Source organism: Pholcus phalangioides, unplaced genomic scaffold (assembly GCF_987345545.1).
Source record: "Pholcus phalangioides strain wild (caught in Gottingen) unplaced genomic scaffold, Ppha-v1.0 ptg000029l_1, whole genome shotgun sequence".
NCBI lineage: Eukaryota > Metazoa > Arthropoda > Arachnida > Araneae > Pholcidae > Pholcus > Pholcus phalangioides.
In genome coordinates, this window is record NW_028301619.1 from 2,071,687 (window position 1) to 2,087,722 (window position 16,036).

The 16,036-nt window shown below is 35.5% G+C and overlaps 1 protein-coding gene across 3 annotated transcripts in view; it reads left to right on the forward strand.

Annotated features, from left to right (window-relative positions):
* The window catches only part of LOC149067571 (uncharacterized), a 251,303-nt gene that overhangs the window by 91,470 nt on the left and 143,797 nt on the right, over positions 1–16,036 (forward strand). Inside the window, exon 1 of one of the 3 annotated variants that reach the window (XM_089252451.1) lies at positions 1,538–1,648. The exons of the other annotated variants lie outside the window; for them this stretch is intronic. The gene's annotated coding sequence lies outside the window, so the exon portion shown is untranslated. Of the gene's footprint in view, positions 1–1,537; positions 1,649–16,036 lie in introns of those variants that run through there. 3 annotated transcript variants of the gene reach the window in all.

The window sequence follows — 16,036 nt, forward strand, 5'->3', positions numbered from 1 at the left end:
AATTGGGTTTTTATTTATAGTTCAATAGCATAATACTTGCAAAATAAAAGAATTCAAATTAACAGATGTAGAGGAGGTTCTCTTGTGAACTGTTTGTATCTGCCCCTAAAGCTTTGTTCACAAGTGCCCATTGCTCATCCACCCTCTTAACATTAATTGTAAAAAATGAAGCTCTTTCAATTGAAATAAAAACATTAAAAGGATTCCTAAATTTATCTTAAATAACATGATTATAAATTCAAATGGTTATTTTCAAACTTGAATACTATTTTGATACCGTTTTCTCGTCAAGAACTTGGATGTATTAATTTACTGCGCATGTCCTAAAACAAACGTTCACAACTGAAATACAAAATGGCTAATTGCTCTGAAATTTAAACACCACATGGTATCAGTATTCTCATCCATTAGTAATTTTTTAATGAAGTCAGCTGGGGTAAATGTATCATGTTCACACAGGGCCGGAACTAGAGGGGGGCAGCTGCTTCGAGCTTCAAAATTTAGGGGGCGGCAGTTTTAGGTAAGAACAAAGAACATCGTTGCAAAATTATCGAATTTTAAAGTTGTGGGGCTGCAAAATGTTTTCCCGGGTGGCAAAAATCCTGGTTATGGCCCTGTGTTCACGTGTACCCCATGTTTACATGTGCCCCCTCTCTCCTAAATGGTCACAGGAACCTGAAACGTGTATTTTTATAGAATTTGTGTTCTTGTCGCTACATTGATAAATTCATGGTATTTAAGAATAAATATCATGTCTCACAAAAGGGTATTTAAAGAATGTTATATATCAAGAGATTTTTAATTAATGGAATAGAGCAGTGATTCCCAACGTGGGCGTTACCGCCCCCTGGGGGCGATGGCATGTTCCAGGGGGTGGTAGAATATACGGGTATAACATAGGATCCTATGGGTTAGAATGCGTTGGGGGGCGATGGAAGAAAAAAATTTCTGAAGAGGTGGGGGGGAGGGCGATTGGACAAAAAAGGTTGGGAAACTATGGAATAGAGGTTTCTTCTTTCATAAGGTGATTTCTTCATTTCGAAATGGAGAAAACTAACAACTATAAAATTAATTAAAAACAAGATTTGATGAAAGAAAAATAAAAAAAGTTCAAATTACATGCACACATTCAACATAACATCTATAATGCCATCCATGTACGAGAATGTGTTTTGGGACCCAATCTTTGGCAAAAAGGGGTTTCTTATACACGTTAAAATACGGTAATTCTGTATTTTCTAAAATTTTTTGTACGAAAGAAGCAGCTTAGCCGGCTACCACACTGTCTACAAAAATCTCTTATTTCGTTTACGCTACTGCCTCGCGCCCTAAATTAATATATAAATTATTTTTTTTTCCCGTGTTCTCCCTCGACTGTCGAAGTTCATACGAAAGAGAAGAGAAAATACATAACTTCGTGATTTTGCCTTTTTTTTTTTTTCTTTTCGTTCCCTATTTTGTTGGCGACATTGGCGACATATTTGTTAGAATGTAGCAACCCCGAATAGGATTCTGTGAGAAAAACGGCACTGCCATCAGAATCAGCCATCTTAGAGAGAGTAGGGGCCCTGCAGTGTTATTGGTGCCGCCGCCGCTGCTGATGCCACCGTCGTGTTTTTGTGGTTTTTCACTTGACGGAAAAAAAAAGGTAAAAATTTTTTTTTGCAGTTTTTTCCTTTTTTTTTGCAGTGTTGTTTGGATGGTGTTTTCGTAAATGTGTATTTATTTAGTAGTTTTTTTTTTTTTTTTGCGCGTTGGGAGTTTGGATGGCGTGTTATCAAATATCAATAGATGATTGCGCGCACTGTGTACAGCGATAACTTCTCATGTTGGCCTAAAACATCAGCCGAAACAACCGGGTGCATAAAACCGCCTGTGACGCAGAACTTTTACGCGACCCAACGCACGACGGGGCCCTTTTATTATTGTTATTATTATTATTATCGTGTGTGGTGTTTCCGGTTGGTCTTTTCACACACGCGAAAATTTCGCGCATTTACTCTGAAATCATGGCCTATTAAACTGTGAAATTGATATGGTTATACGTCAATTGCATTGATTTCGTATTCTGTCAATTTGAAGGCATTGTCACAAAGTTTACCGAATTTCCACTCTGATTTTATAATCGGGGGAAAAAGTTCTTGAACGTTTCCAGAGAATTATATATACTTTTGTAAATGTTCAATTAAAATTGTTTTTTTTTGTTTGATTTAGAGGAGTTTATACTTGAGAGAAAGTTCAATTTCTCGCTTTTTTTTATGCAAAATTAAAATTTATTTTATATCAAAGCTAATTTAATATTTAAATTTCTCCGTGTGTCGTGCTTCTGGTTGGTCTTTTTTTCACGCACGAAAATTTTGGGCATTTACTCTGAAATCATGGCCTATGAAAAAAATCTGCTATGAAATTGACATCGTTACGTCAATTGCATTACGATTTTGTATATTATGTCACTTTCAAGGCAATGTTTAAAAAGCTTCCCCAATTTCTACTCTGTTATTCTGATCAAGGGAAAAAACTTTTCCAGAAAACTATATACTTTTTGTAAACTTCAATTAAAATTCTATTTTTTTTTTTTTTTGGTTTTATTTAGATAAATTTTCGTACTGTTGAATTAACGAGAAAGTTCAATTTCTCATCTTTTTATGCAAAATCAGAAATTATTTCACATCAAGCTAATTTAATATTTAAACTGCGCATTGTCTGATGTTTCCGGTTGATCTCACACACGCGAAAATTGCACGTATTTACTCTGAAATCGTGGCCTATTAAGTTATGAAATTGACATTACGTCTTTATCAATTGCATTATGATTTTGTATTTTATGTCAATATCAAGCCAATGTTAAAAAATTCTCAATTTCTACTCATTGATACATTAAACGGAAAAAAGTTCCTGAAATTTTAAAAAATTATTTTTTTGCAAAAGCGCAATTAAAATTTAATGTTTTACATTTAGATTAAAAATTGTGCGTTTTCTGTTCTTTCAGGTTTTTTTTTTTTTTGCTCGAGTAAGAAATGGTCTTTTTGTGTAAAATCGGAAATTATTTCACATACAAGCTAAGATTTAAATTTTTCAATGTGGTGTTTCAGGTTGGTCATTTCTCATACAATTCACCAACTTTGAAATTCACATCGTTACGTGAATTGCATTATGATTTTGTATTTTATGCCTATTTCAAGGCAATGTTCACGTAAAGTTTGCCCAATTTTTACTATAATATTCTGATGAAGGAATTTTTTTTTGTTTGATTTAGATAAATTTGTGCTTACGAGAAAGTTCAATTTCTTGCCTTTTTTATGCAAAATCATAAATTATTTCATATCCAATTTAATATTTGAATTTCGCAATTTCCAAAAATTGAGATGCTTTAGCAATATTTTTACTTTTTTTAAGAATGTTTTATTATTATTTTAAATGCTCATCGAAATAGATTTGCTTTGCCCCCGCAGATTTGAAATGCGTATGTAAACAGAATTGTTCTCGAAAAAGCAAATAATCCGATTTGCTACGGCTTAAGGCGATAATCCTCAATTCTGTGATTAATTGCCGACCTAATTGGGATATACAATGCTGGTAGGATGTAGGCCTATTGGATTTTGGCAGTTCGTTCCTCTTAGTGGCCATTTTGATCGACTATGTATCTACTTCTGGTGTATTTTTCCGATAAATATTTTCCGTTTCTTTTTTCACGTTCATTCTCGAGATTCATTTTTGAGACTATTTATAAAACTCTTCTAGTCACTTTCTTAAGACAATGGTATTTCTGTGCCAAGTCCAGATCTCCCAATGTTGCGCGCATATTTGAGCTTAGTTTTGAAGCATGTGTCTGAGAATTTTTATTTCTTCGATGTTTAACATTTCTCGTTTTATGCGAACGTTGATGACATGTTATCTTTTGCAGTTTGTCTCCTTGTGGAGTAAGTACTTTTGACATTGCCGGTTTTGAGATTTTCCGTAACTTTTTTGTGTTTCCATTTTTTTTTATGTCATAGGCAAATAAAAAGAACTGGATTTTTTTGCAAGGAGACTGGTCATTTTGCAGTGTACCTAGTTAATTGGAAAGTTATCTAGCACAATTCTAATCATCCTGCTACTTTTCAGACTTATTTCAATGAGCGCATACACATTTAAGGCTGACCAGAAAATTTGCGATTGTTTGCTCAGACAGCTCGGCTTCATCCAGGCTGTTTGCAATATAAGCCGGATTTTCTAATTAGCCTACGATGTCTTTCTGTAAATTTAATGTATTTCTGAAAAATTTCCAAAAATCATATTAGCTAAATGTATAAACTTTTATTCTCTTGTGATTTTTTAGCTCCACATTAAAACTGTATGAACTTTATTCAACTAATATCTAAATATTCGAAAAACACCTGATTTCTCATTAATTCGGAACTTCAAGACCCTTTTCTCACATGATTTCTATTTATTAGACGAAATTTTATTGGTAGTAATTTCCCGTTTGATTCATGCTGAGACAATGTTTTTTTTTCTATTTTTACGGCTCGCTTTATTGTTATTAATTACTTCAAAATCCATTACCTGACCATCGCGAGATAGTTCAGTATTTAATCTCTGAGCGGAAAGGAAAGAAAGTCCCTCTGTACATTCAGCAGTAAATCAATTATTCCCAGCCAAGCTGTCATATTTATCAGTAGCTGCAGTCGCAAGTGCCATAGACAGGTAAACGTTTGTAATAAGCTAAATGAAAATATAGTTTATATATATATATATATATATATATATATATATATATATATATATATATATATATATATATATATATATATATATATAGACAAGCGGGAACATATTACTTGTACTTAATAAGATAAGACAATGGTTCCCATCATAACGAGAAATACGGGAACAATGGCAGTATGCAAAATAAAATAAAAAAAATTGTGGGCATGGGAAAACTAAAATGCTTAAACAAAAGTAAATGAAGTTAATTTTATTATTCGCCTATTAAATTGAGTTGATCAAGTTCTTCATTCTGAAATAATGAATATCAGCTGGAATGAAAGATCGTTTTATTGGGATATGTTTTGGTAACTTTTATTATATTCATACAAGTAATAATACCCGGCGCTGCCCGGGTTTTATTCATATACTGGGAACATTGAAGAAATGACAAACCATTACAAAGGAATAAACATGATTGAAACGCATTGTTTGGGAGCCACGGTAACCAAAGTAAACATTCCAAAAGTCATTGTTGAGGCCCAAGAACCATTGTTGCCCGACAGTTTTTCGCCCATTTGCCCAGCTCTGACAAACTTTTGAAGTAGCCTATCGTTATATGGGACACAAGTCGGGTCCCATTTGGTATATATGCAAAATTTTTTTGTGTGACGACGATAGATCTAAAATTGTAGATTTGTATAGAAGACACACAGACAGAAAATCAATTTTATATATATAGATTTCATATTTAATGCCTCGATAAATATCGAATTAAAGAAAGATGGAATTTTTTGCGAACGACTTTTCAGATCGTGATATACATTTCAATAATTGGAAATTTGAGCACTCTGTGAAAACTTAATTTGTTTATTTTTTTTATGTGCACGATCCCTCACACAAATTTTGAGATGATGAGTAGCTGAACTTGAACTTCATTTGAGAACATTTTGTAATTGAAAGTACGTTTCTAAAGTCACCATTTGCAGCGATATCTGCTGCGTAAACAATTTGAAAAACAGTTCTCGTATATGTTATGGTAAATGTGATAAATCCGGTTATTATGCATGATAACGAATTTATCACGTGTACTGTAACATATACACTACTCTTCTGGAAAACGGAGCACTAAGAAAAATACATTGAAATTTTCATAGGCAGCCACCTTTATTCCGCGGCCAACTTCCCTTCGCTGCCAGTTTTTCTCGGAACGGACACAATAGGCTCCATAGGCATAATACAAAAACCACCCCTATTCCGTTGCTGTATGTATGCGGTCAGTGGCCAACCTGCCCGCGACCACTTCTTTATAGATAAGAGTTGAAAAAAAAGTTGTTTCTTGCTTTTTTTTTTCTCCAAATCCACTAAGAGCTGATTAGTTCTTTGTATATGCTCTTGTGTGTATAACCTTATAATCTTTATACATAAACATATACACTCAGTGACCAAAAAATTTGGAACACCACTCACCACTAATATCATGTGGGACCTCCTCTGACTTTGACGACAACAAATATTCTTCTATGCGTGGACGTTACAAGTTGCCGAAACCGTTGAGGAGGAATATTATCCCATGCTAACGAAAGGTAGCTCTTAATTTTCTTCAGATTAAATTAGATGATGTTTCGGAGCTTTTAGCAGTCCTTTCAACCTCGTTCCACAAATGCTCAATTGGAGTGAGATCGGGTCACTGAGGGGGGGGGGGGCATTGCAGCAATTGAAACTGAATTATGCTCCTGAAACCAATCAGAGATAATTCTAGCCCCGTGGGAGGGTACATTGTCCTGCTGGAAATAGCCAATGCTACACATATGGTTGCTCCAGGTGATAAGACAGTTTAAAAATTTTCTCACGTGATGACAGGGTAAACCAGACAAATAACTCATGAACTTTACAATATAGATCATAGTTTCACAACCTTTTTTGTCCCATCGCCCCCTTCAGAAATGTTTTCTTCCATCGCCCACCAACGCAATATAACCCATAGGATCCTATGTTATACCCGTAGCTTCTGTCGCCCCCTAGAATATTCCATCGTCCCCAGGGGGGCGTTAACGCCCACGTTGGGAATTACTGATATAGATGAAGGGTGTGGAAGTTCTGGCTTTGTGGATACTTCTTTCACTTTTTAACATGCAGAGATTCAGTATAAAGAAAATGTAAAAAAAGTAAATGTGTAATCAGTAAATGTGTATGTGTATCAAAAGTAAATGTGTATTCAGTAAAAAAGTAAATGTGTATTCAGTAAAAAAGTAAATGTGTATTCAGTAAAAAAGTAAATGTGTATTCAGTAAAAAAGTAAATGTGTATTCAGTAAAAAAGTAAATGTGTATTCAGTAAAAAAGTAAATGTGTATTCAGTAAAAAAGTAAATGTGTATTCAGTAAAAAAGTAAATGTGTATTCAGTAAAAAAGTAAATGTGTATTCAGTAAAAAAGTAAATGTGTATTCAGTAAAAAAGTAAATGTGTATTCAGTAAAAAAGTAAATGTGTATTCAGTAAAAAAGTAAATGTGTATTCAGTAAAAAAGTAAATGTGTATTCAGTAAAAAAGTAAATGTGTATTCAGTAAAAAAGTAAATGTGTATTCAGTAAAAAAGTAAATGTGAAGAAAGAACAACTTGCTACAAGGCAAGAACAAATCCTGATAATACACAGGAATTGATCTCTATCAGGTTCATGTTTCTAGTTCTGTATAAAATACAGTTAAATAAAGTACCAATGAAATGAAACTTCGATAAAGACAACAATACCGGACTAAGAAAAAATATCGTTGTAGAGGGATTATCGTTATATCGAGAGGCAACATTATCATAACGTGCCATAAAATTTATGCCGCTGTTGGCATCTTTTATAATTCGGCGCTGTCAATTCCACCAGAAAATGTTTATCGCGACATACTTTGATGTATCACACAAAATGTACCGACGTCAAAAACTTCAACACTTTCGGTGACCAGGTGGAACCAAATACCGATATTATTTAGACGTCCTCTGAAGAATATGTGGCGAGTTTAAAAATATATTGAACGATATATTTCGAGCAAAATATAAAAAAAATATCGTTGTGGCGGTTTCAAAAAAATTCGTTATGTAGGGGTTCATCATAAGGATATCGTTGTATCGAGAATAGTTTAGCATTAGACTATAGGTCAGTGCTACCTAAATACTTCTAGTCGGCACCCCCACCCCAAAAAAACCTTGGTGTCTGTCAGACCCATATTTACATCGGCCGAAACTACAGCCATCTACAGCGAGAGAGAGAGAGAGAGAGAATGTTCTCGAGCAATGGAGGACATTCTGTCCAGTGCTAGTAAATGTGATGCGATAGCAATGCAATCTACTGGACCGCAAAAGAGTTAAAACTCTTGGGCTGATCATCTCGGCCTTTGAATTTTTGTCTTTTTTACAGAACGAATTAAATGCTTTTTCACATAAACTTATGGAAATTCGAGTTTCGTCTAACGAATGGGATTAAAAAAAAAAGAACTTCAGCGAAACCTCGCTACAACGATAATTGATGTAACAATAAATCCCTTTACAACGATATTTTTTCATATCTTTGGAATTGTTCTATAGTCTAATTTTAAACTCCTTTCAATAAAACGATATCCTTTTTTTAAGATAAATCCCTCTATGACGGCATTTCTTGAGATTTCGCAACTCTGTTGCAACAATATTTTTCATATTTCGCTCAAAATCACCTTTAATATATCATCTGCGTTCAAGCAAAAGTCACAAAAAAGTCCACAAAAAAGTTTTGACAGACTACGGACTACTGTAGTTGACTGGAAATTCCAATTAATTATTTCATGATATGAACAGTCGGGAATCGCGAACCAGTCATCTAAACATCAGTAAATCTGCTATAAGAGTTGGAAATATTTAAAATAATTTTTACTATTTTTCATAACGGCTCAAGTTTAAATTTGCACAATCTCAAAACTGAACTTGTCGTCGGCTTTCTAGCAGAAGTTACTATTTTTAAATTCCTCATCAGTTTTTGTTCTTTCGAGGTTGTTCACTAACATCGATATTTTGTGCTATCTACGCCCTCTGAAAATGTTGAAGATGTTGCCGTGAAGCGCCTTTGTGTAGTACACAAAAGTGCATTGCAGGAAACTACTTGACAGTGTGAAACAACAGCCTAAATTTATTAATGAAGTAATCAATTTGAATTTTTTGTTGCGAAAAAATACTTACAAATACAATTTATGGTGATACTAACGACGTCAATTCAGAAGAGATGGCAACTGATGATAATGCTACGTCTTTATATAACGATAATCCCTCTACAACGATATTTTTTTTCTTAATCCGTATAGTATCGAGGTTTCACTGTACCTTCATTAGAAGAGGTATCACTTGTAATAGAAGGTAAGCCGAAAATAGTGTAGACAATAGAGGGACATACTACTCGAAACTACTGTATACGAAGTCCTTAGCAGATGAAATCGTAAAACACGAAAATACAAAAAACAGAAGCTGTTCGTTCGTCGAGAAACAAAGTCGAAATGTCGATCAATTTATAACACAAGACTTACATTAATTGTTAGCAATTATTTCTTCGTAACAAAAGATGAGAAATATTATTCGTTTAGAAGAGTGTACAGTGTATTATGCAACATTAAGTCATTCAAAAAGGCATGGGGGGGGGGGGGGAAGGGGTAGTTTGATTCGGTGTGTACGAGTTCACAGTGACTTACAAGATTAAAATGTCTCATACTTTGATCCATATTAAAACTGCAACCTACGCCGGTGAGTCGAAATTTCTTTATTAAATCGAAAAGGGATGTATTTAAGTGCAGTAAAAACTATAAAGATTATAATCGAATACACAAAATAACAAATGTGGACGATTCGGGTCATCCTTCGCTTGGCAGCTGTTTTACGAAGTTTTTTTGCAATATTATGTTTGAGGCGTCGCAGCATTCTTGCTGCTCCTACCAAGAAATACCTCTTTGCGTTACCACCTTAATTTTTATTGATAAAATAATTTCGGACTTAATGATAGTTTCACCATTATAAAAAATTATTACTAAGAAAATGCCGCTGTGGTGGTCGAGTGGTTATAGTGCCGGACTCGTGATGCGAGGATCCGGGTTCGAACCCCACAGTGGTGGTCGGCTGAAGTTGGTTTTCTGTGGTTCCCAACTTCAAGGCGCAAATGCGAGCCGATCTCCCTGTTAAAAAGTCTCGCCACAGAGAGCAACAGTCCTACAACGATAAATCATTCAATCATAACACTTCACTCATAATTAGAAAATCTGGGGGCAGATGACAGCACTACACATAACAAGCATTACACAGAAACAAACTTTACGTCAGGTTGCACTACACGTACACGCACATTCCCGCATATACCGATTCGTTGGGGGGTTCCGCGGGGGAGGGGGGTGCATGTGTGGTGTAGCAGTAGTAGGTAGGGGCTCGGGGATCCATGATGTTCTTAAGTCAGCCACCTCGTTGGGCGGTTTGCCTGTTGTGGCGTTGTATTTGTATTTGTATAAAATCGACATCGCCTAAGAGTTCCAAACGAATGAAGTTCTATCGTATATATGTTTAAAATTTTTTTTTTTTTCTGTCTATATTTTCTTTAAAAAAACGAAAATCTTCGATCGATCTCCATCGAATTTTGTGTACATGCGAAACAACTTGAAACTCGTTATGGGTTACTTTAAAACTCTGTCGGAGCTCGACTTACGTCTAAAATCGTCGAAAAACTGTGCAGCAACAATGACTTTCAGAATTTTTAGTTTTGTTTCCAAGGTTCTCAAACTGCGTTTTTTTAATATGCCCATTAGTATAGTTATTTTCTTAATGCTCTAAGTGTAAGGTAAACTCGGGAAGCACCAGACGTCTTTATCAGTGATAAATATGAGTCGCTTTCTTTTTTATAACTCTTCGATGACATTCTTGTCTTAACTAGCGGCATGTATATCGTGAATAATAAAGGTAATTTTCCTGCTATAATTACTAACATCATCGTTATCGGCTAATTTAGTCCCTATCAACTTGCTCCAACACGGAAAGTTTGATACAGTTTGATCTTCGTAACTAAATAATTTATCGTGAATTGATATTTTTCCTTTATATGAATACAATATATACCGTAATTTCTGAATAAACACTGCGGCGTTTTTAAAATTTAACAGTTCTTTAGTTCTTTTATTGAGGCGCATCGTGTTTCTGCTGATATGGCAATTAAGTATTTTCATTTCCAAGAAAAATGCAGTTTTTTTATATTTAAATTCTATATTAATACCACTTAAAGATACCACCTTTCAAACATGGAAATATTATAGAAACCCCTTCTCTTCTCGATGCTATTAGTACGTTCACCGTCAGATTCCATCCTATTGACCAGTTTCAGATTATCAGATTATATCAGTAAATCTTTCGTGAATGCGGTGAATCCGTTTCCGATTTCATTAGATTTTTTGCAAGTGGGGCGACTACGGAAGTGCGACGTTTTTTCCTGAAAATCCGGCATTTTTTTTCCGGCAAGATAAAGACAAATTACCGAGTAAAATAGTTTGATTTGATAATAGAGGCAACGAGGAAAAAAATACATTGATCAAAAACTTCCACTTGCCAATGTCTTCTTTACTATTGAACATCCTCCGCTGTGTCTGGACATGCTTGGTATTCGCACCATTTGCAGTGAAAGACATGCTTCACTAGATAAGCTTTCTCACAATTTTACATTAAGCATAAATCTGATATTTAAAGTTCCCTCTCGGTAATTGCCAGATTTTTATGGTTACGCAAAATTTAAGTGATTACTTTGATGTTCGCATGTTCATTTAAAACCTTTATGGACCCATTATATTGACGGTCACGAGTAGCAAAACTATCCATAATTATTACCTAATAACTATCCTGTCCTCCATCTTTTAGCGTATTCCATCTACTTCTGCTTGTATCAATCAGTATAACTAAATTTCCAACTCTCGAATTTTTTATAACCATGTTCGACGATAAAATGAAATAAAGCAACCAACCATAGTGATGTATATTGGGTTTCCAAATTTTCTTTTGTTAGTTGTGTTTCTATTACTCCGAAAAATGTCACTATTTTGAACGGCTCAGAAATAGGTTTCATCGATATATTGTCGTGGGTGTAAAGTAAAAAAAAATTATAAACTAACTGTCCATCATCGTGGAAAGCCAGAAAGATAAGGCTAAAATCACATTGACTATACGTACTTGCATTTATGTAACAAAACTGACATCTTGCAAGATTCAAATAGACAACCACACTTCTAAACTACAGTCAGTAATCTTTTTCCAAGTCAATAAGTTAATCTCTCCACTAATTCAATAATTTTTTGATCCAAGACTTTAGATAAAACGGAATTGCACTATTGTAGATTGAATAGCTATTCCGTGAAACACCATTGAAATTTAGTTTTAATTCAATGCGACTAGTGCTGAGCAAGTAATAAAAATAGTTTAGTAAAAATAAAAAGTGGATACACGGAACGCACACTTCAGTTTATACGAGGTTTGTTCAAAAAGTATCCGACCATAATTTTGCGTGCGTGAACCAATAAAGCGAGGGAGACGTGGTAAGGTGCACCTATGTAAAGCAATCCTAGTGCGCAAGTTTGAATTTTGTCCTGCCTCCAGAAGTTGCCAGTCGCTGGCAGACCACCGATGAGTGAGGAAGTGTAAGTGACCACTCTGTGTCGCATTTTTCGTTTTTTGACAAAATGGCTGGAAAATCTTGAACAACGTTGCTGCATTAATCGTGATGGAGCTACCAATTGTGACGCAGAACTTCTTGGTAGTACTGTTTGGTGATGGATGTGCCGTGCGGGGCGTCCTCGTGATGAATCCGCCAATAGAATCAAAGAAAACGGTCGGCATGACTTCGACATTGCGTCTTCTGAAAACCAAATTGTCAGTCAAAATAGAAGGAATGGATCTAATGCTAATGCTCGCCTCGTCTGCAAGTTCTCTGCTCGTGATTCGATGGTCCTGCACCACCAGAGTCCTCACTTAGTCAATAACGATCTAATTACTGGATGTTGAGGGCCTACCATTACGTGCTCCACTCTCCATTGATGTGCGGCCATCTTTGAAGCGGTTGTACTACTCCTCTATCGGCGTATCGGCGTGCGTGGTGCCCATTTCTTCAGCTCCGAAAGTCTGTTGAATCTTGGGATTGTTTCCACTCGGGAATCACAAAGCTTCACACAAAATTTAATGCAGTAGCATTTTTCAAGGTTTTCCTGCCATTTTCTCAAAAATGAAAATACGACGGCAGTCACTTACACTTCCCCATTCACCGGCAGTCTGCCGGCGACTAGCACGGCCTCTGCACCTAAATAAAAATTCAAGCATGCGCACTAGGATTGCCTGCATATGTGTGCCAAACCACGCCTAACTAGCTTTATTGGTGCACGCACGAAAAATTATGGTCGGATACTTTTTTAACAAACCTCGAAAATGTGTACCGTTTCAGAATACTTATCATTAACTCTGTATTGCCTAATTTACATATACTGAGAAAATGTAAACAGCGGAACTCCTCTATGACGGCCACTCGGCGTTCCGTAAAAAAAGTGACCGTCTGTGCGGAGGTGACCGCCGCATAGGAGATGTATGACAGGAAAAACAATTTTTTTGTTTGGGGGGGGGGGCATGTCAAAATAACGGCTTTCAATGCCACAAAACAATCTGCTCGATTTATTTAGCATGCCAAAAAACAGATACATCTACAGTGAAACCTCGCTTCAACGGTATTTTTTCAAATCTTGTTAGGAATCAGCTATATCAGCGGTTCCCAAATGGGAACGCGTGGACAACCAAGGATCCACGGTTATTTTTACTGGGGGTCCATGGACCCCAATTGTGGAATTATAAAATAAATCAATGGCAAGTTGATAAAATGAATAAATGCCAAGTTGATAAAATGAATAAATGCCAAGTTGATAAAATGAGTAAATGCCAAGTTGATAAAATGAATAAATAACAAAAAGAAAAGTTTTTAATTATGTTTATTTGCAAAAGCACAGCTAAAACGTTGGTAGACTGCAGCAGTAATATTGTTAAGAGTGGACAAAAATTGTATTTCTGTCGTTGGCTCTCGATAAGGGTACGAAACGGTTGGAAATAAAATTCAAAAGAAGTCTTAAAGAAAACCATTTATTTTATTTTACACTCAGTTTCCCCCCGGCCAATGTAATTTGGTCAGCTCATTTCTGTCTCCTACATGCAGACAAAAAAACATAGGCTCCAGGAATAGCCCGATTGTTCAATTTGATTTTAAGTCTTACCGAGCACACAAAAACACTCAAGCCTGACCTTTATCAGAAAATATATAAAGCTGCATTCTCTTCTGCGGCCATTTCACATGAAATGGCTCAAGAGCATCTGGAAGAAAAATAGAGGGCAGAGAAATTCTAGAAAGTTATTATCTATGGTAAAACTTTCAAGTATCGCTTAATGAGACCACGTTAATATTTAATATATATAGAACCATCTCCCAGCAATATCATCCGAAAACTAAAAATTTACCGATCACAATTTGCTTCAGTGCCTTTTAAATAGTGACTATTTTATTAAAGAGTAATTAGTGATAGTGAAACGCGTGAAAAAAGTCGTTTTAATGAAGTGTGATCATCTTTAATATACTTTTGTTTGGTTACAGTATACATCTGTTACTGTACAGGGTGGACAAAAGTCCGTATAAACTTTAAAAATTCATAAAAACCAGAAAAATAACCGAAATAAAAAACGGCTTGCGTCGCTAGATCACGGGAATTTTAAGACAGGAAATAAAAAAAGACTTAAAAAAAAACAAAAAAAAAAAAACAGCCGATAAGTGGCGCTGACGTACACAAGTCAAAGAAAAGATACGCAAATAAAGAACAGAATGCCGCCAAATAGTTTATTACAGCAGTATATGTGTTCCACGTGACCACCACCACAGGGGATAACAGATTGCAGACGAGTCACAAATCCAGCAACGGCAGAGTGCAGCAGGCAGAGTGCAGCAGGTCCGCATACACGGTTTACAACGGTGAACTGCTTGTGGATTAGGATCGGAAGTTCTTATAACCGTCTCATTTGCATATTTCCACCGAAGTCACTCGTACCAGCGCCACCTATCGGCTGTTTTTAGTTTTTTTCCGGTCTTAAAAAAATTCCCGTGACCTAGCGATGCTAACCCTGCAAACCGTTTTTTATTTCGGTTATTTTTCCGGTTTTTATTTATTTTTATAGTTTCTACGAACTTTTTGCCCACCCTGTATTTATGTATGATGGGAGAGAAATAAGCTGCTTGGGAATTTTGATTGAGTCAAGAAATGTAAAAGAATTTTTAGAAGAGGCAAACTTCTTATCTAGAATAATACGGATAAAACTCCCTTATTTTTCTACTTTCTTGTAAATGGAACTCAAAGAAAATATTTGAAGAAAAATTTGAAAAGAAAACCTGCGCCAAAAAAAGAGCTTGTCTTTTGAAAAAAAAAATTTAGGGGTTTTTTATCGCCGAGTCAGATCAAAAATGGAGCAAATGCTACTTATAATATTGAAGCAAAAAATACATAGCCATTTTTAACCATTCAAAAATCAAGTTTGAGGAAACTATAAGAACGTGTTCTGGAGCATTTTTCAAGTTTCCAATAAAAGCCAAGTTACCAAATATTTTAATAAAACTATTTTCCTCTTAGTATCTATCTTCTGTAAGAAATAATTCGAGTGTCCGTTGCCAAAAACTAAAAATCTTGAGAAGACCCCATTCTTGACCACTTAAAATCGCAGGGAAATGTGTAAGCAAATGAATTCGTTAAATTGCTTCACTTTCAAGGTATCATATGTCCTGATGGTTGGGTAATTCGAACGGAATAACTGATGCTTCGACAACTTAATGAACGGTGAGGTTTGGGAATCAGCCAAACCATTATACCCATTTTCTGGGGCTATTAACGCCTGGTTGTCAAGGAAATTCTTCCTAATTACCCAGAAAACCGTTCCTTGGTGTAAGATTATTACAAAATCGGACAATTACTTTTCAACTACTATTCTATAACTCCAAGGATACATTGTCAGGTTTTTGACGTAAGATTTAAGCGTTTCCGGTTAGCGAGTGTATTTTTGACGAATTATTATCAATGACAATACAGTCACTTTTTCAAAATTCTTTGTTGTAAGGCATGAAGAGAAATAACTTTTGTTTTCTTGCTATCACACTTTAACATTCGAAAATTCGGAACACTGCGTGGTCGTTACGCAAGTGAAACGGGGTTCCAGGATCGTTCATGCTGCTGAATTCCCATGTCATCTAGATCAGTGTTTCTCAACCGCCGGACCGTGGCCCGTTACCTGGCTCCTCAGTCAAAAC